At 42.7% G+C, this 26,095-nt stretch overlaps 1 pseudogene; it reads right to left on the bottom strand.

The window, feature by feature from the left end:
- Positions 1-269: 269 nt before the first annotated feature.
- Positions 270-24,977, bottom strand: LOC100482973 (annotated as a pseudogene).
- Between the last annotated feature and the right edge of the window lie 1,118 nt (positions 24,978-26,095).

The raw sequence follows: 26,095 nt of genomic DNA, 5'->3' as shown, positions 1-26,095 counted from the left end.
GCTGTTTTTCCTGTTACAGACCAGTGAATTCTTTGAGATGAAATTGATAAAAAATTCAGTACACAGTGCACTTTGATAACATATAGCATCTGAAATTATTCAAAGGTCTGAAAACAGTCTTTTAATGCAAGCCTGAATCATATTATATTCGGTCTCACCATCACTGGAAAAAATATCCTTCACTAAACCATGATACTCATTTGTAGCCATTTCACCATCTTCTATCATGGTCAGTGTTCAGGAGGCAAAGCCTGACCCAGAATTCTTGTTCATGTTTTCTCCAAGGGCTTCTGCATGCACAGTGGCATTCTGCTTCTGTCTCCTTGTTTGGCAACTGCAGGCATGAGTATCAGGGCTTACCACACGTCTGACAGGGAAATGACACCCAAGATGCTATCTGCTTCACTTGTGACCTGCAGCCCAGAGGTCACCCCTCACTGATATGTCCAGGATTTCCAGCTTACCGTACATAACAACACCCTCAAGACACTGTGAGTGGAGCTGAGGGCCTGGGTCCCTGTGATATCTAGGTTACTGAACGTTTTCTCAGCAGCAAGCTTAATTACATCAGACTTGGAATAAATATCCATAACTTCTCCTACTCATGCAACACAGGGAAGGCCAGCAGCTGTCTTTCTACAAAGACATTCAAGGATGTACTGACGGGGGTCTCCTGGTGGATGAAGGGATGTTGCGGTGTGTTCCAAATGCAAGAACATCCAGGTCCTGCTTCATGAAGGCAGGCTTTGGCAGACCAGACCTAAAATGCTGGGGGAATATGAGGATTCCTTAGTGGGTACATATACAAATTGCAGACCACTGATCGATCAATAACTGGCAATGAGTGGATTTTATTAGTGATTAATGGGTATAGCATGGAAGACATTTGCATCTGGAGCTATAATCCCTGAAGGCTTACATGTTTCCTGGGGATGAGGCTCCCTCCCTGTTTATTTTTTTAAGGTTTTTTTTTTATTGTTTTTATTTTTATTTGTTTTAATAATTTTTATTTTGTTACATTAGTCACCATACAGTACATCCTCAGTTTTTGATGCAATGTTCCATAATTCATTATTTGCGTATAACACCCAGTGAACGAACCATGCAATATGTGCCCTCCTTAATACCCATCAGTGGCCTATCCCAATCCCCCATGACCCTCCCCTCTGAAGCCATCAGTTTGTTTCCCAGAGTCCACAGTCTGTCATGGTTCCTTCACCCTTCTGTTTACTCCCCCTTCATTCTAACCTTCCTCCTCCTACCGATATTCCTATTTCTTTCTTTTTATTATCATAATATTTTTAATTATATTATGTTAGTCATCATACAGTACATTCCTGGTTTTTGATGTAAAGATCAATGATTCATTAGTTGCGTATAACAGCCAGTGCACCATACAATACATGCCCCTCTTACTACCTAACACCAGTCTTTCCCATTCCCCCACCCCCTCCCCTCTGAAGCCCTAGTTTGTTTCTCAGAGTCCATAGGCTCTCGTGCTTCATTTCCCCTTTGATTACCCCCCTTTCTTTATCCCTTTCTTCTCTGACTGATCTTCCTAGTTCTTCTGTTCTATAGATGAGAGAAACCATTTGATAATTGTCTTTCTCTGCTTGACTTATTTCATTCAGCATTATCTCCAGTGCCGTCTATGTTGCAGCAACCGTTGAGAAATTGTTCTTTTTGATAGCTGAGTTGTATTCCATTGTATATATGGACCACATCTTCCTAATCCAGTCATCTGTTGAAGGGCATCTTGGCTCTTTCCACAATTTAGCTATTGTGGACAGAGCTGCTATGAACATTGGGTTGCATATGGCCCTTCTCTTAACTATGTCTGTATCTTTGGGGTAAATACCCAGTAGTGCAAATGCTAGATCATTGGGTAGCTCAATTTTTAACTTTTTAAGGGACCTCCACACTGTTTTCCAGAGTGGCTGTACCAACTTGCATTCCCAGAAACAATGTAGGAGGGAACCCCTTTCTCCACATCCTCTCCAACAATTTTTCTTTCTTGCCTTGTCAATTTTTGCCATTCTAACTGGCGTAAAGTGGTATCTCAGTGTGGTTTTGATTTGAATTTCCCTGATGGCTCATGATTGTGAACACACTTTCATGTGTCTGTTAGCCATTTGCATGTCTTCATTGGAAAAGTGTCTGTTCATATTTCTGCCCATTTTTTATTTGTTTTTTTGTTTCTTGGGTACTCAGTTTGAGAAGGTGTTTGTAGATCTTGGATGCCAGTCTTTTCTCTATAGTGTCATTTGCAAATATCTTCTCCAATTCCTTGGGCTGCCTCTTAGTTTTTTTGGCTGTTTCTTTAGCTCTGCAGAAGTTTTTATCTTGATGAAGTCCCACAAGTTCATTTTTACTTTTGCTTTTTTTTTTTGCCTTTGGAGATGTGTCATGAAAAAGGTTGCTGTGGCCAATGTCATAGAGGTTGTTGCTTATGCTATTCTCTAGGATTTTAATGGATTCCTGTCTCACAATGAGGTCTTTCACCCATTTGCAGTTTATCTTTGTTTATGGAGTGAGAAAGTGGTCAAATTTCATTATTTTGCATGTAGCTGTCCAATTTTCCCGGCACCATTTATTGAAAAAACTGTCTATTTTCCATCAGATGTTTTTTCCTGCTTTATCAAAGTTTAGTTGCCCAAAGAGCCAAGGGTCTATTTCTGGGTTCTCTATTTTGTTCCATTGGTCTATGAGGTCTGTATTTGTGCCAGTACCAGGCTGTCTTTGGGATCACAGCTTTGTAGTACAATTTAAAATCTGGCAATGTGATGCCCCCATCTTTGTTTTTCCTTTTCAACATGTCCTTGGTTATTCAGGGCCTTTTCTGGTTCCACACAAATTTAAGGGCTGTTTGTTCCAGTTCTTTGAAAAATGTCCTCGGTATTTTGATCGGTAGATTGCTCAAAGTGTAGATTGCTCTGGGTAGCATGGACATTTTAACTATGTTAATTCTTCCAATTCATGAGCATGGAATATTTTTCCATCTTTTTGTGTCTTCTTCAATGTCTTTCAAGAGTGATTTGTAGTTGCTAGAATATAGATCCTTTACCTCTCCGGTTAAGTTAGTTCCAAGATAACATGATTTTTTGTGCTATCGTAAATGGAATGGATTCCCTAATTTCTTTTTCGTCAGTCTCATGGTATGTGTATAGAAATGCAACTGATTTCTGAGCATTGATTTTGTATCCCACCACATTACTAAATTGTTCCATAACTTCTAGTAGTTTGGGGGTGGATTCCTTTGGGCTTTCCATATAGAGTATCATGTCATCTGCAAAGAGAGACTGTTTGACTTCTTCTTTGCCAATTTGGATTCCTTTTATCCCTTTTCTTGTCTGATTGGTGTTGCAAGGACTTCTAGTACTATGCTGAATAATAATGGAAAGAATGGACATCCTTGTCGTGTTCCTGATCTTAAGGGAAAGGATTCCAGCTTTTCCCCATTGAGAATGATATTTGCTGTAGGCTTTTCATTATTTTGTCAAATGCTTTTTCTGCATCTATTGAGAGGATCATATGGTTCTTGACTCTTTTCTTGTAAAGGATGCTGTATTTTGTCAAATGCTTTTTCTGCATCTATTGAGAGGATCATATGGTTCTTGACTCTTTTCTTGTTGACATAAACTATCACCATGATAGATTTGTGAATGTTGAACCACCCTTGCATCCCAGGGATGAATCCCAGCTGGTCATGATGGATAATCCTTTTAATGCACTGTTGTATCCTACTAGCCAGGATCTTGTTGAGAATTTTGGTGTCCATATTCATCTGGGATATCGATCTGTAATTCTCTTTTTTGATGGGGTCTTTGCCTAGTTTGGGGACCAAGGTAATATTGGCCTCATTCCTGGAAACCTATAAACTACCGAGACTGAAACCGGAAGAAATTGATTTTTTAAACAGACCAATTAATTATGAAGAGATTGAAGCAGTGGTTAAAAACCTTCCAAAAAACAAAACTCCAGGGCCTGATGGATTCCCTGGGGAATTCTACCAAACATTCAAAGAAGAAATAATACCTATTCTTCTAAAGCTGTTTCAAAGAATAGAAACAGAAGGAAAACTCCTTCCCTGTTCAAATCTTATGTGCCTCTAATTCATAAATCTGTACCAGGGTTGAATTATGCCATGTCTGTGGTGTTTTAGGGACTCTGTAATTGTTAGCATTCCTACAAACTTTGTTTTTGTCCTCTCCTGCAGTGTCGCTGCTGGAACACCATTGGCTGCTAAGACACAGAAGGCTTTCTAACTTGTAATATCAATGACAACACGCTTGGAAGATTTGGAAAGATGCGGTGATCCTTGTGTTACCTCAGTGCATGAAAACCCACATTCTAAGTCTTCTGCTTCCTCTTCCAACTGGAATTTCTCTCACAAGCTGGCTTCCTGTTCCAGGGGCTGCAGCCCACTGCTACCAAAGAGGGGGAGGACCAGGATTTGCAGGTACTTCTTGGTGTTATTCTGGCCAGGGTTGCAGGGGCACCAGGGTGTGGGCTGGGACTCTTCAGGGTATGGGCAGATTGTGGGGCCTAGGGTTGCTGATAGTTTGTGGGGGTGTGGTGTGGTGTGCAAATATGAAAGTTCTGGAGAGGCACTGGGGTGCATAGGCACTGGGTTTTGGGCTGGTACCCTTTGGGAGGTGTGGGCAAACTGGGGGAGATCTGGTGGTATAGACAGGGACTCCTGGCTAGGCAAGCAGGGAAGTGGTGTTTAGGCTGATGGACAGCCCTTATCAATTCCTTTCTGGTGGAAACCTGGGTTGTTTCCACGCCTTGGCTACTGTAACTCATGGTACAATAAACATAGGGGTGCATGCATCTTCACAATGAGGGAACTTGGGCAGGTTAGCTGAAGCTGATGTGGATACAAGCTGGTGTCACAGGGCTCTCTGTGCAGAGGGCTCCTTGGCAGGGTGGCTGGAGTGGAGATGGATCAAGAGCTAATGTTTTCTGGGGTGCTCTTCATAGGGCGTGCCCTAGCAGGACAGCTGTAGCTGATATGGATGTGGGGTGGAGAGTCCCAGGGCACTCTGCAGAGAAGACACTTCAGGAGTGTAGCAGCAGCTCAAGTAGATTCAGGATTGGTGGAGCTTCTCTGTACATAGGATCTCCTAGCAGAATGCCTGAAACTCAATTGGGTGAAAGCTGGGGTGTCCTGGGGTCTTCAGCCTTGTGAGTGTCCTGACAGAATGGAGACATGGGGGTCCTGGGCTTTCCACATAGTTGGCTCCTTGTCAGGGAAGCTGCAGCTGAAGTAGTCAAGGTCATGTGGCTCTCCATGCAGGGGTGCCCTAGCAAGCTGGGGTCTGCAAGCATGGAGTGTTCTGGGGTGCATACCACCTGTGTCTGCTCAGTGTGTTATCTGGAGCTGTCATGAATGATGACCAGGGATGTCCCCGTGTGTGCTATGCTGGGGCTGCCTTCTTGGCACATCTGGGTTTGAGTCGGCTGGGGACCCAGGGCTCAGCAAGGTAGTAAGCTGCCTGGGGTGCTCAGTCCCTGCTTCTGTCCATGTTATCAAGGTGGAGGGCAATCGGAACCATGGCTCTTGCCCTTACCTCGGCACAGAAGGAGATTCTGCACCAACCCCTCCACATTTGGGGGGGGGGTTCTCGAAGGATGGATCCTTCATATCCTGGTTGCCCTTTAAACTGCAGCTTGTTTTCTGCGACCCAGGGCAGACAGATCAGCTTCCAGCCCCCAGAAGTATGTCTCACACTGCAGTTGGCAAGATGGTGAGGGTGTCTCTGTTGTGTATTGTGCAGAACCTGTTCAGTCAGCCCTCCATTCTTCTTCAGAAGGATCTGCTCTATAAATAGGTGTAGACTTGATGGGTCCATGGAGGAGGTGAGTTCAGTTCTCACCTTAGGTGAGGTGAGTTAGGTCCCCATCTTGGACTTTTATCTTTATGAATTTACTCAAATTATCCCACTTGTCAGTGTCTCCATTTCCTGACTGTAAAACAGTCTCTTTTTCTTTCAGGATCCAATAGCCTTATTTGGTGAAGGAGCTGGGCACACAGTAGGTGCTCATTAAATGTTTCTCCCTCCTCTTGTACAACATTGTGCTCTCCAAAACAGATATCCTTGTTCTGCAAAATGCTCCTCCCGTTCTTGATGTCTGAAATTTCTGAGCACAGTATGGGAAGACCCACCCTACTCCTGGGCTTGGCACCTCACAGGTCACTCTGGCAACTTTACCCTTGCCACTTGCTTGCTTTCTCTCCACCTACTCAACTGAGAGGTGAACATCTGGGTCTACCCTCCTCTATAAATCCTCATCCCTGGGGGCAGGCTAACTTCAGAATCCATCAAGGATCATGAATACTTAGGAGCCAAGGGAAATGCTGAGCCACTTGGCCAGTCCTCCCAAGGGTTTTAGAAATCCACTGCTGATGGTTGGATTTTGGAAAACATTCCAGTGGAGGGCCTAGGAGGGTCTTAGTGGTTGAGTAGTGAAGGTTTAACTAACGTACATCTATGGAACTGGAGGATCACATCCAGAGGAAATTTTACATTCATCTGGCAGCCAGAGCCAGACATGAAATGGAAAGGAGAGCAGGAAGTAATATTTGCCGAGTGCCCAGAGTGGATGTTTCCCTGTGCCAGGCCATTGATACAGGACTTTTCTCTGAACCTGGTAACAATTCTACAGAGTGGTCATGCTCTTGTGTGTCCCTATTTTGCAGATGAGGAAAGTGACATTGATTGGACTTACCTTAGCATGTAGCTGTGCTATAACATGGCACATGGAAGAAGGCTATAGAGCCTAGTGGGTCAGGGTCCCCATCATAGCTCCACCTCCTCCTAGCTGTGTGACATTGAGTACATTCCTGAAGCTCTCTGATTCTCAGTCACCTCATCTGCAGCATAGGATAGCAATGCCTACCCCATAAATGTGGTTGAAGATTGAAATGTCATTGCAAACCTAAAACTTGTACCCATGTTTCTGACACACAGTAAACACTCAAGAAATACTGTCTGTTTTTGCTGTTACATAATATTTCTATTATTGATTTTACTGCCAAAAATCCCAAGCTACAAACGAGGGTGCATGGATTCAAACCTAAATCCTTCTTGGATCCAAAAGAAAAAGAATTAGAACCATAACCATGTTTAGAAAAACCTGGTCATACTCATTCCTTCAAGCTTCTTGGTTACATTTACTAATGCCAGGTATGCTGCTAGGCACTAACAATACAGAATAAAGAAGATCCTTCTGTTTAGGGGATTACAGGCTAGAAAAGTAAAGTAAATTGTATTATTTGTCCCTATTCTTTCACCTTCCCTTCATGGCCATAGCCCTCCAAATTTACCACATTTACTCTTCTTTTTGAATGTGTTGGTTGTATGACTTGCTTTGGCCAATGGAACATGAATGTACTTGTTGCAAAAAGAGACTTTAAATGGCCCAAGTTTAGATCCAAGTTTAGCCACAACGTCTGAGAGGTCTCGGGTCAAAAATGGTTTATGCCAAAATACCAGTGCATACATACTCTGCTTCTCTTCCCTTCTATCAGAGTGGCACCCACCTCAGCGGCTAGCCTTGAGATGTAAAGGTGTCAGTGTGTGTGAACAGTGTTGACTCGGATGGGCAGGTCATGCTGTCAGCTCCCTATAGTTCACCGCCACTTTCTCAGAGGCTTGGAGACCGCTGGCCACCATAGTGAGAATGCAGCGACTAGTGTGATGCCAAGGTGACCATGATGCTGAGCTGTGGATTACAAACACCCTGAAACTCTTCTTTTGCATTTCAACACAAGTATTTATTTAAAGCTGACATATATCCTGAAGCTCATGCCACCTCCGTTCCAGGAGGTAACCCACGCAGCAGCTAAACTTCCCTTCTATGTCTTCCTGGGGTGGGCATGTGTGGTGAAATCCCCCCTTAGAAAAATGTGTTCTAGAAGGCAAAACCTTCCAAGAAGCCCTGACTTTGGACAAAGAAGCTCAGAAGCTCTGGGACCTCAGCCTGCCCCTGACACCTCCATCTCCACCTCCCCCTCCAGTAGGGAGGACTTCTCCTCAGGCTGGAGGAGCTCAGCCTAGGACTCCTCTGTGCTCAGGGCCTGGGGGCCAGTGCTTCCCTGTTTCGCAATAGGAGTACTATTTGGTAGCCAAAAACGTGGTCATGGTGGGTTGTCAAGAGAAGTGGGAGGTCCCTGAGTCCAGAACACTGTATGCATCTTCAGGGCTCATATTCTGGAAGGCAGCATGGAGCGGGGTGCATGGGGACTGGTGGAAAATGCTTCCAGCCAGCTCACACCGGCCAGGCAGAGATGCTGAGTTCTACAGGTGGAGGAGGCCATTTGAACAGGAAGGGAAAGCCTGGGCCTGGACTCCCATGATGCCTGTGGGTGGATGTCAGAGTGTGGGAAGTGGTGTTGGCAGGTGGCCTTTGCTGTGTGGAGCATCTGCAGGGGCACAGAGGTGTCGGTGGCTCTCCATGTGGGTTACATATTCCCTTTCTGAGCAGGGAGTCTGGTTTGCAGATCATGGCATTAGAGAAGGGAGGCGGGCAGGCATGCATGGCAATCTGAGGTTGGTTGAGGGCTGGTCTACCTGCGTGTGTGGTAGGTGCCAGTGGCGTGGAGATGGGAGGAGAGGTGGAATCCTCTCTCCCCTATTGGAGCCCTGTGGAAATTGCTTTTGTAACTGCCTGCACTAGGACCCCTAAGGCACCATAGGGTCGCTGGCCAATCACCAGATGGCTGTCCCAGCCCCTCTCTCATCCTGGCCAATCACCATGCAGCTGTGCCCACCCCCATCTACCGTGCACCCTACCAGGCCTCTTTCTCTGCACAGCACTTCCTTGCCAATCACCAGGGACCTACTGCTGTCCTACTCTCACTGGCCAATCATCAGGTGGCTCTACCTTGTGATCTTTTTCATGTGGCCAATTACCAGGAAGCTTTCACCTCTTGCCTTCTGCCTTCCTCCCAGAGCCACCACCTTGTACCCAGTCACTTGGCCCAGCTCTACTGAGGACCCTCTGGGGCAGAGCCTGGCTCACTCTTTGCTATGGCCCAGACTTCCTCCCCGAGGTGAGAAATGGGAACTGGGGGAGGTGACCTGACACTCACAGGTCCTGGGATCTAAGAACAGTCATGGGCACTGAAGCTCTGCCAGGGTTTTCCCCACTGGTCAAGGGAGCCTGGATCCCTCAATTACTTCACCTGAGAGCCGGTTTTGAGCCCAGGGCCCTGGGATGGGCTTCAAGCAGAGTGGAGCAGGGACAGGAGAGGGGGGACTCAGAGGAGAGGAAGGGTCTTCACACCATGGGTTCTGAGCACCAGAGGGCCTGGGCGTCCCATCTGTGGATGTGAGTGTTGGTCCCCGATGGCACCCCAAACCTCCTGTGTCTTTGTTGCCTGTCCACAAGCACCCTTGTGTTTCCTACTAGGAATTTATGGTGCCCTGTAGCAACAACTACCAGGAACCTTTGGGAAAATCCATGGGCATTACTTGCAAGACCTGGAAATGACACAGAACCTAGGGCTGGGCTCCTGCTATTAACTGGGTGGTTGGTGGGGAACAAGGGTTTCAGAGCTCACTCTACATTGGTGAATTTAAATGTAAGTGCAAGAATTCCAATCACAGGAAGAGAAAAGGAAAGTGGTCCAAATATTCAGGTGTCAAAATCCACCCAGATTCTCTAAAACAAAGGAGCCTCAGGGTGCAGAGCTGGACTGGAGTTCTCCTTGATTGGCCAGCAAAGTGTTTACTGGAGACCGCCCTCTTTGAGGTGGAAACATCTGCCATCAAAGCTTAAGTCAGGATCTTGCATGGTGTCAAAGAGAGGGGAAAAAAATCAACTCTCAGGTCTTACAGCACAAGCTACCCTGTGATGTTGACACATCAGAGTCCATGGTGAGGGCATTCACTGGCTGGGTAGCTGCTATGCTAAAATCACAAGTAGAATGGGTCAACCCAGAAAGGACACATCTAAATAGACATGAGCAGAAATTTCTCTAAAGAAGACATACAGATGGCTGACAGACACATGAAAAGATGCTCAACATCACACATCATCGGGGAAATGATCATCAAAACCACAATGAGATTCCTCTTCACACCAGTCATAATTACTAAAATTAACAACTTATGAAACAACGGATGTTGGTGAGTATACAGAGAAAGGAGAACCCTCTTACGCTGTTGGTGGGAATGCAAACTGGTACAGGCACTCTGGAAAACTTTTCATAAAAAAAAAACTGAAAAATAGAGTTACTCTATGACCCAGCTATTGCACTAGTAGGTATTTAACCAAAGGATACAAACATAATGGTTCAAAGGGGTACATGCACCCCAACATTTATAGTGACAACGTCCACAATAGCCAAACTATGGAAAGAGCTCATTCCCATCGATAGAATGTATAAAGAAGATGTGGTCTGTAAGGCAAAGGAATATTACTCAGCCATCAAAAATAATGAAACCTTGTCAACTGTAAATATGTGGCTGGAACTAGAGGCTTTTATGTTAATCAAAATAAATCAATGAGAGACAAAAAGCTATATGATTTCACTAATATGTGGAAATTAAGAAACAAAAGGAGTGAACATAGGGGAAGGTAGGGAAAAATAAAATAAGAAGTCAGGGAGAGAAATAATAAGAGGCTTGTAACTCTAGGAACCCAACTGAGGGGTTGTTGGGGGGCAGTACAGGGATGGGATAGCCAAATCAAAACCAATTCCACTTCAGTATAAGCCTAGTTTCAACATGCTTTGCCTGGTTATTTACATAAGTGCAGCAAGAGTAGCCATTCATTATGAAGGCCATTTTATTTATTTATTTTTAAAGATTTTATTTATTTATTTGACAGAGATAGAGACAGCCAGCGAGAGAGGGAACACAAGCAGGGGGAGTGGGAGAGGAAGAAGCAGGCTCACAGCAGAAGAGCCTGATTTGGGACTAGATACCACAACGCCGGGATCACGCCCTGAGCCAAAGGCAGACGCTTAACCGCTGTGCCACCCAAGCGCCCCCATTATGTAGGCCATTTTAAACCAGCTATGCGGAAACTTTTCATGAGGAATCTCAGATAAATTTGAACAGCATCTCAAGGTCAGAATCCCAGCCAAATGCTCTCCATCAGATGTTGACTGTAAGCCCCAAAGACTTGAGTTAATCTTTCTTCTTGATGACTCAAAAATATCCTGAGGTTTTTGCACTTGCCCTTCTAGAAGTGAGCTTCCTCCCTCACCAGATAAGGCTTCTGGAACCTTGCAAACAAGGTGTCAGGCTGCTATTTCCAAGGGCTAGAATGTCTTCAATAAGTCAACCTTATTCCTTCGAGCTGTCTGGTCAGATCTGAGTCTATGCACCTCTATTAAATATGCCATTCCAGTCAAAGAATGACAAACATTTCCATTTGTGTTCTGTCACAAGGAGAACATATTCTTATTTAACTCACATATAAAAATATGTTACCACAAAAACAGAAATTCTCATTAAGTTTCTAAATTATGGAGGAAAAAAGGAAAGAATTCTCACCCCTTAACTTCTTGCCAAAACTAAGTAGTAAACAGTTGTGAATTGTGCTGTATCACCACTCTTTAGATCAGAATACTTATGAATACATTTCATAACTCCCAGAAACATGTGCTTTTTCAGAGTATAATCTTTCAATTAAGCACAAAATGTGTTCACTGAGAGACCCAAATTTCTTTTGAGTTTCACAGTAATGAGAAAGCCAATAGTAGGGAATCCTGTGTTCAGTAACTTATTTTATATTATTTTGAAATCATTTAAATATGCAGTGAATTTGAGCTCATCCTTTAACTTCAGCAGCAATAAAGATTTCCACTTACCCAATAGATTTGGGGAAACTAAAAGTTTACCTATAATTTCTGGTGTGACGGCAGAGTGAATTGGAAACACTAGGGCTGGAGAGGAGCGAGGTTATGGCCCCTGCTGGGGGTGTGTTGGCCCAGGATCAGAGTGGAGGGTCCAGGAAGCAGCTGGGTGGAAATGGTGATGCCCGTGCTCATCCACTCACAAGGAATGACACACTCTGGAGGCTGAGGAAGGGCTCACAAGCACTGCTAATGCAAGCGCAGGGCTGAGAAATGCTGGCACCTACCTTGCAGGTGGGTGGACCACAGCAGGAAGTGAGGCCCATTCACACCAGGCTCCTCCACTTACCTGCAGGTGGCCTTGTGGATACATCACCTGCTCCTGTTCCTCCAGGCCCCATCCACAGCCTGCCTCCTTCCCTGGTGTCACACCTCAGGAGGAGGTTGATCTCTGACCAGGTGATGATGCTATTTGTTGTTCAAACACACAGGGATCTTAAGGTACTTGACACATCAGGCATATTTAGTGGAGACCATCTGTGTGTCTTCGGGACAGATTCTGGGAATGCAGCATCCCAGACCTGCCTGGGGTCTTATGACCTTGGTCTTTTATGTGTCCAAGTGGCACATTCTTTCCTTGTCACTGATAGTCTGTTTGTGTGAACAACTCAAGCTGTGGCCGGAAAAGGCCACCATTTGTGCCAATGTCACAGAAGCTCTCCCTGCATCCTGGAGAACTCACATTCAGTGTGATGTCAGTGTAGAGTGTTCCATAAGATGATAACATGGAGAGATTGTGGGGACCAGGGAATGGGGTAATCAGAGGTCCTGGGCCCTGTCTCAGAGGGTTATGTCTTGGTCATAAAATGACAGTTCAACACATTATGGTGTGTTGAGCTGTCAAAAATTTCTACAATAATAACATCATCTGTTCTGGGAAAGTAAATGGAAGCTGTGCGCACAAACACTGTCATTAAAATGAAAACTGACAAAGAAAACAGCAATCTCAAGAAATCCAGCTAATTCTGTCTCAGCAGCAGGCCACCTGCACCCACTGCCCAACACACCTGCATGATAGCCCCAGGTAAATTAGTGTATGCTTTTCAGGATATTGAATGAAAGGGACCGGGATTTTCATTTAGTAGTTTATTCTCCTCGTATTGATCCTGATTGTGCTGGATCTCTCACAGGGTCCTGGGTGTCTCTTTAGGGGATGTGTAGGTGAAGGAATGATGAGGTCCAATGGTCAACCAGGCTGTGGGGGTGTCTTTGGTTCTCAGTGTTGTGAGGTCCCTTCCTTCCAGAAGCAGGGCTCAGCAGGGCTCAGAGGCAGCAGTGAAACCCCAGTATAAGAGCAGACTAACCTGCCCAGCAAGCTTCACTCATACGTGGTAACAGCCACCTGACCATAGGCCTATTGATGTTTGAAAGCTCACAAAATATCCAAGACATTTGCTAAATGATCATATGTTTGAAGAAAGAGCTCAGAGATGGTGACAAGCAGGGAAGTTGTGCTTATGTAAAACAGTCACTAGAGTAGTTAAAATACCTATTTGTTCATTACAAAGGGTGAGAAGACAATTAACCTGCTGTCCCACCCACCTTATCCCAAGTTCTTGCTCTGCACTCTGGAGTAGAACCTGCAGCCAACAGGAGGATGTGATGCCTTATAAGGTGTAGTAGTGAGGGTAAGCTGGGCAGTACATCACAGTCCCCCAGGGGTTGTTTCCTGTAAATTACTCATTCTGAAATGATGACTTTAAATTATTTATTTAGTCCCCTGATAAATATTAAAACTCAAGCCGCACCTCCATTCCTACACGTGACCACACTTTTCCAATCTCCACTTTTATGCCATCTTGGATGGGTGGGTGAAGGGACATCACCCCTTGGAAGACATTGTCTGGAAGGCAAAAGTTTCCAACAAATCGTTCACATACCCAAAGTATCTCTCCACCTCATAGACTTGAGCCTGCCTCTCACTCCACTACTTGAGCTGTTTTTCTAAGGTCTCCACCTCTCCTTCCAGGTAGGAGCACCTCTGCTTCATCTGGAGGAACTAAGCCAAAGACTCTTCTGTACTCAGGGCCTGGGTTCTCTTCTACAATTCCCTGCAGCCCCCCACCTCATCTTCTGCTATGAGTTCTATTTCAAATTCTTCAAACTTCCAGTTTGGCTCCTTTTTGTGCATTGTATCCTTTTCTCCTGAGGAGAACTCCCCAAAATAGGGAAGCTATCCAGGTGACAATCTACAAGGACCTTAGGTTGAAGTCCATTCTAAGCCAGTGGAGACTCAATTGCCCTGGAATCGGCTTAGTTAAAGGGCCTCCAGTCAGCCAAGAGTTCTAGGGTTTTGGCCCAGTGCAGACCTGGGTTGGAGGAATGATGACCAGAGGGCTGCCAGCCAGCCTGTGTTCTGCTCTGTGGACCCAACTGCCTTGTGCTCTACTGGGTTGGAGGGCTTTTGGTCAGAGATCAACTCCTCAGCTGGGTGTCCAAGATACTCAGCCAAAGGCCAAGTTGAAACAGAAGCCTTGGGGTCCCAGATTTCCCAGTGGATCTGGTGGTCTATGGATTCAATTGGAAGTTGTCTGTTCCATTAGTGGGTCCCATTTGGAGTGAGTCCAGTCATCCTGGTGTCTAAATGAGTCCCTTGCCCCCTGCCAAGCTGAGTTGGAGTGTCTGAAGTTTCCTGGTCGGCCCAGTGTTGTGAGGACTCAATTTTCCTATGCTTTGTTGGGCTGAAGAGCTCTCAGGTAGAGGATTCCCACTCAGCCCAGTGTCCAGTGGACTCCTTTTTCCAGTGTGCAGCTAAGCTGTGGGTGTCATGATCTAGGGCATCCAGTGGTCCTGGTGTTCTGGGACTGTGATGCTGTGTTCCTGACTGCATTAAAAGACTCCACCCCATTTTTCCCCCAGTGTCCATGTGACTGATTTTCCTGGTGCAGAGTTGAGTTGGAGGTCTTGAGGTCTTAAAGCTCCTGCTGGGCCAAATATCCAGATAATATATTCATCCGCTTCCAGGTCTGGGAGGAGGGGTTTAGGAGAGAGGGCTCATGAAAATCCTGGTGTTATAGAAACCTGATTGCCTTATGCTCTGCTGGGTTGGATAACTAATTTTCTGAGGGGTTCTGCTCAGTCTACAGCCCAGGTGATTCATTTGCCCAGTACCAAACTGCGTTGCAGAGCTCCTAGCTTGAGGGTTCCTGGTTTTCTGGGGACCTGATTGTCCTGTGCTGTGCTGCATTGCATAGGTTGTGGTCTGAGGGCTCCTAGTCAGTATGGTCTCCAGGAGATTCTTTGTGAGTGTTCTCTCAGGTGAAATCCTCATAATCTGAGGGTTCCTGGTCATCCTCATGTCCAGGGGATTCTTTGGCTGGTGCTGAGCTTCTTTGTACAGCTCATGGCTTTAGCAATCCTGGTAGGCCTTTTGTTCTAGGGGACACCAAGGCCTTGTGCTCTTTTGGGATAAAGTGCTCCTGATCTCAGTCAGGCAGGTATCCAGGTGAATCATTTGCCAAGTGCAGAGCTTGATGTTGGAGGTAGGCTCCTGCTTGGTCTGGTTTTGTTAGGACTCAATTGTTCTGTGCAATTCAGAGAGGGAGAGATCCCCAGTAGAGGACTCCCATGCAGACCAGTGTGCAGGGGTCTCCTCTCTCAGTGCCAAACTGAGTTTGAAGGCTCATGGACTGGAGGTCTTGGCAAGCAGGGTGTTCTGCAGATTTGAACTACTTGTGCTCTGCTGGATTGGAGTGTTCCTGTTCAGAGGACTCTCCTTCAGCCGAAGGGTCCTCACTTGGCATTGCAGAGCTCGGTTAGAGATTTCATATTCTCAAGACTCCCAGGCAGACTGGACTTATGAAGATTCAGTTGCCCTGTTATCTGTTGCGCTGGAGAGCTTGCACTTGGCTGAGGGTCTTGGTGATTCCTTTGCCTGGTACAAAGCTGAGTTGGAGGGCTCATGGTCCTAAGGCTCCTGATCATGCCACTTCCCAGATGACATGTTTTCCTAGTGCCACACTTGGTTGGAGGGGTTTTGTTAGAAGGATCCTGGCAAGTCTGGTGTTCTGGGGACTTGACTGCCTTATGGCTCTCCCACAATTTGACAACAGAAAGAAATAAAAGGCATCCAAATTGGGAAGGAAGAAATAAAATTTTCACTATCTGCAGATGACATGATACCCTTTACAGAAAACCCTGAATATCCCCCCCCACAAAAAAAACACAAAAAACAACTATTAGAACTGATCAATGAATTCAGTAAAGTCAGTGGATACAAAATTAATGTGTAGAAATCTGTTGCATTTGTATACACTACTAATGAAGGGGCAGAAAGAAAATATAGGAAAGCAATGCTATTTGCAATTGCACCGAAAATATTAAGACACCTAAGAATAAACCTAAAGAAAGAAGTGAAAGACTTGTACCCTGAAACCCCAAAACATGAATGAAAGAAACTGAAGATGGCAGGAAGAAATAGAAAGACCTTTCATGCTCAGGGGTTGGAAGAACAAATATCGTGAAAATGTCTTTACTACCAAAAGCAATCCACACATTTAATGCAATCCCTATCAAAATACCAATAGCAGTTTTTACAGAGCGAGAGCAAGCAATCCTACAATGGGTATGGAGCCACAAAAGATCCTCAATAGCAAAACCAATGTTCAAAAAAAAAAAAGAGGAGTTTCCATGAACCCAGCCTTCAAGATATATTACAAAGGTGTTGTAATAAACGTCATATGGTACTGTCATAAAGTTAGATATATCAATCAATGGAACAGCATAGAAAACACAGAGATAGATTCACATTTATATTACATCACATTCCATATATATATGGAACGAGATATTACAATTTGCAATTACCTGAATGAAGCTACAAGTTATTATGCTAAGTGAAATAAGTCAGTAAGAGAAAGACACATACCATATGATTTCACTCCTATGTGAATTTAAGAAACATAAGAACAAAGTGGAAAAAACAAGAGAGGAAAACCAATAAACAGATCTTTAAATCTAGAGAAGTTGATGGTGACCAGAGGACGGTGTGGGGGATGGGTTAAATAGGGAATTTGGATTAAGGAGTGCACTTCTGAAGAGCAGCAGGTGTTGTCTGCAAGTGTGGAATCACTATGCTGTATACGTGAGGCTACTATTATGCTGTATGTTAACTAACTAGAATTAAAATAAAATCTTAAAAAAAATTTAAGTGGTTACAAATGATCTAACTTTAGGTGCAATGGGCAATTGGTGCAGCAAACACAAAATGCTGTTAAGATATTTCTCTTCAGGGGCTCCTGGGTGGCACAGCGGTTAAGCGTCTGCCTTCGGCTCAGGGCGTGATCCCGGCGTTGTGGGATCGAGCCCCACATCAGGCTCTTCTGCTATGGGCCTGCTTCTTCCTTTCCCATTCCCCTGCTTGTGTTCCCTCTCTCGCTGGCTGTCTCTATCTCTGTCAAATAAATAAATAAAATCTTAAAAAAAAAGATATTTCTCTTCAATGATTTTAAAATATGTAATGGAATTCACTTTTCATTTAAGTGTTGCAAATGGTTCTCTGTTTATATGCTTGAAAACAGTTATGAACTTTTAAAAAATATCGGTATCAAGATACAGATGTAGTGAAGAGAAGGGCCATATGCACCCCAATGTTCATAGCAGCATTGTCCACAATAGCCAAACTATGGCTTCCTTTCCCATTCCCCTGCTTGTGTTCCCTCTCTCGCTGGATGTGGTCCATATATACAATGTAATATTACTCAGCCATCAGAAAGAACGATTACCCAACATTTGCAGCAACATGGACAGGACTGGAGGAGATTGTGCTAAGTTAAAGAAGTCAAGCAGAGAAAGACAATTGTCATATGGTTTCACTCATTTGTGGAACATAAGAAATAGGATGATTGGTAAGAGAAGGAAGGGAAGAATGAAGGGGGGGTAAACAGAAGGAGGAATGAACCATGAGAGACTATGGACTCTTGTAAACAAACTGAGGACTTCAGAGGGGAGGGGGATGGGGGAAGGAGATAAGCTGGTGATGGGTACTAAGGAGGGCACGTATTGTATGGTGCACTGGGTGTTATACTCAAATAATAAATCATAGTACATCAAAAACTATGGGTATACTGTCTGGAGACTAAAATAAAATAATAAAAAATTATTGTTATTTAAAAAAAAGAATGATTGGGTAAACCAGGGAATTAAAGATGAGCTTAGGCAATTTATGGAAACCAATGAGAATGAAAACACATTGGTCCGAAAACAATGGGACACTGCTAAGGCAGTCCTGAGGGGAAAATACATAGCCACCAAAGCCTCACTCAAAGGAATAGAATAATCTAAAACGCGGTCCTTACATTCTCACCTTAACAAGCTGCAACAGGAATAGAAGAACAGGCCTAACCCATGCACAAGAAGGCAGTTGATCAAGATTAGAGCCGAGATCACAAAATTAGAAACCAGGAGAACAGCAGTGCAGATCAATAAAACTAGAAGCTGGTTCTTTGAAGGAATAAATAAGATCAATATGCCACTGGCTACACTTAATCAAAAGAATAAAGGACCCAAATTAATAAAATTATGAATGAAAGTGGAGAAAGCACGACCAACACCAAGAAAGATAAACAAATATTAGCAACTATTACCAACAACTATATGCCAATAAATTAAAAAAAAAACTGTAAGAAATGGATACCTAACTGGAAAGCTATAAACTACCAAGACTGAAAAAGGAAGAAATTGATTTTTTTAAATTTTTTCTTTTATAATAATATTTTTATTATATTATGTTAGTCAACCTACAGTACATCCCTGGTTTTTGAAGTAAGGTTCGATGATTCATTAGTTGCGAATAACACCCAGTGCACCATACAATATGTGCCCTCCTTACTACCCATCAGCAGCCTATCCCATTCCCTAACACCTCCCCACTGAAGCCCTCAGTTTTTTTTCACAGAGTCCATAGTCTCTCATGATTCATTCCCCCTTCTGATTACCCCCCTTTCTTTCTCCCTTTCTTCTCCTGCCGATCTTCCTAGTTCTTATGTTCCATAGATGAGAGAAACCATATGATAATAGTCTTTCTCTGCTTGACTTATTTCACTCAGCATTATCTCCTCCAGTGCCATCCACGTTGCAGCAAATGTTGAGAAATCATTCTTCTTGATAGCTGAGTAACATTCCATTGTATATATAGACCACATCTTTTTAATCCAGTCATCTGTTGAAGGGCATCTTGGCTCCTTCCACGATTTAGATATTGTGGACAATGCTACTATAAACATTGCGGTGCATATGGCCCTTCTCTTCACTATGTCTGCAACTTTGGAGTCAATAACCAGTAGTGCAATTGTTGGATTATAGGGTAGCTCCATTTTTAACTTTTTAATGGACCTCCACACTGTTTTCCAGAGTGGCTGTACCAACTTGCATTCCCACCAACAATGTATGAGGGATCCCCTTTCTCCACATTGTCTCCAACAATTGTTCTTTCTTGCCTTGTCAATTTTTGCCATTCCAACTGGCGTAAGGTGGTATCTCAGTGTGCTATTGATTTGAATTTCCCTGATGGCAAATGATTTTGAACATTTTTTCATGTCTGTTAGCCATATGTATGTCTTCATTGGAGAAGTGTCTATTCATATCTTCTTCCCATTTTATGATTTGTTTATTTGTATCTTGTTTATTGAGTTTGAGAAGTTCTTCATAGATCTTGGGAAACAGTCTTTTACCTGTAGTGTCATTTGCAAATATATTCTTCTATTCTGTGGGCTGCCTCTTAGTGTTTTTGACTGTTTCCTTAGCTGTGCAGAAGCTTTTTAACTTGATGAAATCCCACAAGTTCATTTTATCTTTTGTTTCTCTTGCCTTTGGAGATCTGTCATAAAAAAAAAGTTGCTGTGGCTGATGTCAAAGAAGTTGCAGCCTAAGTTCTCCTCTAGGATTTTGATGGATTCCTTTCTCACATTGAGGTCTTAGATCCATTTGAAGTTTATATTTGTGTATGGTGTGAGGGAGTGGTCAATTTTCATTCTTTTGCATGTAGCTGTCCAATTTTCCCAGAACCATTTATTGAAGAGACTGTCTTTTTTCCACTGGATATTTTTTCCTGCTTTTTCAAAGGTTAGGTGCCCAAAGAGCCAAGGGTCCATTTCTGGGTTCTCTATTCTGTCCCATTTGTGTATGTTTCCATTTTTGTGCCAGTACCGTGCTGTCTTTTGGGATCACAGCTTTGTAGTACAACTTGAAATCCAGCATTGTGATGCCCCCAGCTATATTTTTCCTTTCCAACAATTCCTTGATGATTCCTGGCCTTTTCTGGTTCCACACAATTTTAAGGGCTGTTTGTTCCAGTTCTTTGAAAAATGTCATCGGTATTTTGATCAGGATAGCTTTGAAAGTGTAGATCGCTCTGGGTAGCATGAACATTTTAACTATGTTAATTCTTCTGATCCATGAGCATGGAGTATTTTTCCATCTTTTTGTGTCTTCTTCAATGTCTTTCAAGAGTAATTTGTAGTTTCTAGAATATAAATCCTTTATGTATCTGGTTAAGTTAATTCCAAGATAACGTATGATATTGGTGCTATTTTAATTGGGATGGATTCCCTAATTTCTCTTTCTTCAGCCTCATTGTTCGTGTAAAGAAATGCAAATGATTTCTTTTTTTTTTAAGATTTTATTTATTTATTTGACAGAAATAGAGACAGCCAGTGAGAGAGGAAACTCAAGCAGGGGGAGTGGGAGAGGAAGAAGCAGGCTCACAGCAGGGGAGCCTGATGTGGGGCTCGATCCCATAACACCGGGATCATGCCCTGAGCTGAAGGTAGACGCTTAACCACTGTGGCTCCCAGGTACCCCCAAAATGCACCTGATTTCTGAGCATTGATTTTGTGTCCCACCGCATTACTGAATTTCTCTATAACTTCTAGTAGTTTGGGGATGGATTCTTTTGGGTTTTCCATATAGAGTATCATCTCATATGTGAAGAGAGAGGGTTTGACTTCTCTTTGACAATTTGGATACCTTCTATCCTTTTTTGTGGTCTGATTGGTGTTGCAAGGACTTCTAGTACTATGTTCAATAATAATGGTGAGAGTGGGCATCCTTGTCATGTTCCTGATCTTAAGGGAAAGGCTTCCAGCCTTACCCCATTGAGAATGATATTTGCGGTAGGCTTTTCATAGATGGATTTTATGAGAGTGAGGAATGTTCCTTCTATCCCTACACTCTGATGGGTTTTAATCAGGAATGGATGCTGTATTTTGTCAAATGCTTTTTCTGCATCTATTGAGAGGATCATATGATTTTAGGCTTTTTTCAGGTTGATATAATCTATCACACTGATAGATTTGTGAATGTTGTACCACCCTTGCACCTAGGGATACAGCCCACTTGGCCATAATGGATAACCTTTTAATGTACTTTTAGATCCTATTAGCTAGGTCCTTTTTGAGAATTTTGGCATCCATATTCATCAGGGGAATTGGTCTGTAATTCTACTTTTTGATGGGGCCTTTGCCTGGTTTGGGGATCAAGGTAATATTGGCCTCATAGAATGAGTTTGGTAGCTTTCCTTCTGTTTCTATTTTTTGAAATAGCTTTAGGAGAATAGGTATTATTTCTTCTTTGAATGTTTGGTAGAATTCCCCAGGAAATTCATCAGGCCCTGGAGTTTTTTTTTTTGGATGGTTTTGAATCACTGTTTCAACCTCTTCATAATTAATTGGTCTGTTTAAAAAATCAATTTATTCCTGTTTCAGTCTTGGTAGTTTATGGGTTTCTGGGAAGGCCTCCATCTCTCCCCAGTTCCTTAATTTATTGCTATAATGCTCTTTATAAAAGTTTCTAATAAATCTTCCTATTTCATTGGTGTTGGTTGTGACCTCTCCCTTTTCATTCAAAATTTTAATAATTTGTGTCCTTTCTTTATTCTTTTGGATATGTCTTGCCAATGTTTTATCTATTTTATGTATTCTTTCAAAGAACAAGCTTCTAGTTCTGTTGATCTGCTCTACTGTGCTCCTGGTTTCTAATTCATTGATCTCTGCTCTAACCTTGATCAACTTCTTTCTCGTGTGTGGATTAGTCCTGTTCTTCTGTTGCTGTTCTAGCTTCTTGAGGTGAGAATATAAAAACTGCATTTTAGATTTTTTATTATTTTGAATGAGGCTTGGATGGCTATGTATTACCCCCTTAGGATTGCCTTTGCAGTATTCCATAAGTTTTGGACCGCTGTGTTTTCATTCTCATTGGGCTCCATAAATTTTTTATTTTGATTTTTAATTTCCTGGATTATCCAATCATTCTTGAGCAGGATGGTTCTTTTTCTCCAAGTGCTTGAGTTTCTTCCAATTTTTTCCTTGTGACTGAGTTCCAGTTTCAAAGCATTGTTTTCTGAGAATATGCAGGGAATAATTTCAGTCTTTTGGTATCGGTTGAGACCTGTTTTGTGACCCAGAACATGGTCTATTCTTAAGAATGTTCCATGGGCATTAGAATAGAATGATTATTCTTTGGTTCTAGGGGTGTAGTGTTCTATATATATCTATGAGGTCCTACTCGTTGAGTATAGCATTCAAAGCTCTTGGTTCTTTGTTGATTCTCTGCTTAGGTGATCTATCTATTGTTGATAGTGGAGTGTTGAGGTCCCCTACTATTAAAGTATTTTTATCTATATGTCTCTTTATTCTGGTTAAGAGTTGGCTTGTGTATCTTGCTGCTCCCCTGTAGGGACATATATATTTATAATTGTCATATCCACTTGTTGGATACATCCTTTAAGAAGAGTATAGTGCCCTTCTGTATCTCTAACTATAGTCTTTAGTTTAAAATCCAATCTGTCTGATATGAGAATTGCTACCCCAGCTTTCTTTCGAGGTCCATTGGCATGAAAGATGGTATTCCGTCCCTTTACTTTCAGTCTGGATGTATCTCTAGGTTCAAAATGAGTCTCTTTTAGACAGCAAATGGATGGGTCATGTCTTTTTATCCAATCTGCAACCCTGAGGCATTTTATGGGAGCATTTAGGCCATTTACATTAAGGGCAATTATTGAGAGATATGATTTTAATGATGCCATGTTGCCTGTAAAGTCTTTGTTTCCATGGATTGTGACTTTCTGTTCGGTATCACTCTTGGGACATTTTTACTTTTATAGAACTCCCCTTAATATCTTCTGTAGGCCTGTTTCATGGTTACGAAATAGGTCAGTGTCTGGCGATTCTGGAAGGTCTTTATTTCTCCATCAATTCTGAATGACAGCCTTGCTGGAGAAAGGATCCTTGGTTGTATGTTTTTCTCTGAAAGAGTTTCAAAAATGCTTCCCCCCCAATCCTTTCTCACATTCCAGGTCTCTGTAGACAGGTCTTATGTAATTCTGATACCTTAGCCTTGGTATCTGAGAAATTTCTTTGCCCTGGCCGTTTTCAATACTGTATCCTTGGATCTAATTTTTGCGAATTGCACTGACGTGACATGGCTAGGTTTGCCGTGGTTGAGCTTGGGAAGGGTCCTCTCTGCCTCTTAGACATGAATGCTTGTTTCTTTTTCCAAGGAGAATTAAGTTATATTCTTTATTTATCAATCAATACCAGAATTTGTCATTGATACAGATATTTTTTAAAAGTTCATAACTGTTTTCAAGCATATAAAGAGGAACCATTTGCAACACTTAAATGCAATATGAATTCCATTATACACTTTAATATCAATTAAGGGAATTATCTTAACAGCATTCTATGCTTGCTACACCAATTGCTCATTGCACCTAAAATTAGATCATTTGTAACCACTTAAATTTTTAAAGATTTTATTTTAATTCTAGTTAGTTAACGTACAGTGTAATAGTAGTTTCAGGTATACAATGTAGTGATTTGACACTTGCAGACAACACCTGGCGCTCATCAGAAGTGCACTCCTTAATAGCCATCCCCTATATAACCCATCCCCCACACTGTCCTCTGGAGACCATCAACTTCTTTGTGCCTCTCTTGTTTTTTCCCCTTTGCTCTTATGTTGCTTTAATTCACATATGAGTGAAATCATATGGTATTTGTCTTTCTCTTACTGACTTATTTCACTTAGCATAATACCTTGTAGCTTCATTCAGGTAATTGCAAATTGTAATATCTTGTTCCATTTTACACAATCAAAGACACATGCCATGTTTTCTTTAATAAAAATGTGAATCTATTTCTGTGTTTTCTATACCGTTCCATTGATCTATATGTCTAATTTTATGACAGTACCATACAATGTTGAATACTACACCTTTCTAATATATCTTGAAGACTGGGTTCATGGAACCTCCTCTTTTGTTTTTCGTTTGAACATTGGTTTTGCTATTGAGGATTTTTTGTGGTACCATATACATTTTAGGATTGATTGTTCCAGCTCTTTCAAAACTGCTGTTGGTATTTTAATAGGGATAGCATTACATGTATGGATTGCTTTGGGTAGTAAATACATTTTCACAATATTTGTTCTTCCAATCCCTGAGCATGAAATGTCTTTCCATTTCTTCCTGTCACCTTCAGTTTCTTTCATTCATTTTGGGGTTTCAGGGTACAAGTCTTTCACTACTTTGGTTAGGTTTATTCTTAGGTGTCTGACTATTTTGGGTGCAATTGAAATTGCATTCCTTTCCTAATTTTTCAGTCTGCCAATTCATTAGCAGTGCATAGAAATGAAACAGATTTCTACACGTTGATTTTGGATCCTCTGACTTTACTGAATTTATTCATCAGTTCTAATAGTTGTTTGTGTGTGTGTGTGTGCGTGTGTTTTGTTTGTTTGTTTGTTTTTTTCATGTGTGGGGGCGTATTCAGGGTTTTCTGTATAATGTATCATGTCATCTGCAGATAGTGAAAATTTTATTTCTTCCTTCCCAATTTGAATGCCTTTTATTTCTTTTTGTTGTTTAATTGTGGGAGAGCCATAGGGCACTCAAGTCCCCAGAACACCAGACTTACCAGGATCCCTTTAACCAAGCGTAGGACTAGGATAACATGTCATCTGGGAAATGGTGTGATCAGGAGCCTTAGGATCATGAGCCCTCCAACTCAGCTTTGTACCAGGCAAAGGAATTACCAAGACCCTCGGCCAAGTGCAAGCTCTCCAGTGCAACAGATAACAGGTCAATTGAATCCTCAGAAATCCAGTCCATCTGGGAGTCTTGAGAATATGAAATCTCTAACCGAGCTTTGCAATGCCAAGTGAGGACACTTGAGACCAGGTTGAGGGAGAGTCCCCTGAACAGGAGCCTTGCAATCCAGCAGAGCGCAAGGTAGTCAAGTCTCCATAACACCCTGCTTTCCAGGACCTCCAGGCATGAGCCTTCAAACTCAGTTTGGCACTGAGAGAGAGACCCTTGGACACTGGTCTGCATGGGAGTCCTCTATGTGGGAGCTCTCCCTCCCCAAATTGCACAGAACAATTGAGTCCTAACAAAACCAGACCAAGCAGGAGCCTTCCTCTAACATCAAGCTCTGCACTTGGCAAATGATTCACCTGGACACCTGCCTGACTGAGATCAGGAGCGGTTGATACCAAAAGAGCACTGGGGCGTGGTGTCCCCTAGAACACAAGGCCTACCAAGAGTGCTAAAGCCATGAGATGTACAAAGAAGGTCAGCACCAGCCAAAGAATACCCTGGACATGAGGTCAACCAAGAGCCGTCACATCATGAGGCTTCCAACTCAGCAGAATACTCGCACAAGAATCCCCTGGATATCAGGCTGACTAGGAGCCCTGAGAACACAAGCTCCCCAATGCAGCACAGCACAGGACAATCAGGTCTCCAGAAAACCAGGAGGCTCAGGCTAGGAGTTCTACAGCACTATTTGGCAATGGGAAAATGAATCACCTGGACTGTAAACTGAGGAGGAAACCTCAGAAAATGAATTATCAATTTTGCCATTCTAACTGGCATAAGGTGGTATCTCAGAGTGGTTTTGATTTGAATTTCCCTGATGGCTAATGATTTTGAACAGTTTTTCACGTGTCTGTTAGCAATTTGTATGTCTTCATTGGAAAACTCTCTGTTCATATCTTCTGCCCATTTTTTGGTTTGATTATTTGTTTCTCATGTATTGAGTTGGAGAAGTTCTTTGTAGATCTTGGATACCAGTCTTTTATCTGTAGTGTCATTTGCAAATATCTTCTCCCATTCTGTGGGCCGTCTCTTAGTTTTTTTGACTGTTTCATTGGCTGTGCAGAAGATTTTTAACTTGATAAAGTTCCACAAGTTCATTTTATCTTTTGTTTATCTTGTCTTTGGAGATG

Source organism: Ailuropoda melanoleuca, unplaced genomic scaffold (assembly GCF_002007445.2).
Source record: "Ailuropoda melanoleuca isolate Jingjing unplaced genomic scaffold, ASM200744v2 unplaced-scaffold7480, whole genome shotgun sequence".
Taxonomy (NCBI): domain Eukaryota; kingdom Metazoa; phylum Chordata; class Mammalia; order Carnivora; family Ursidae; genus Ailuropoda; species Ailuropoda melanoleuca.
Note: the sequence above shows the minus strand (reverse complement) of the source record. Positions and strands in the feature narration are given on the sequence as shown.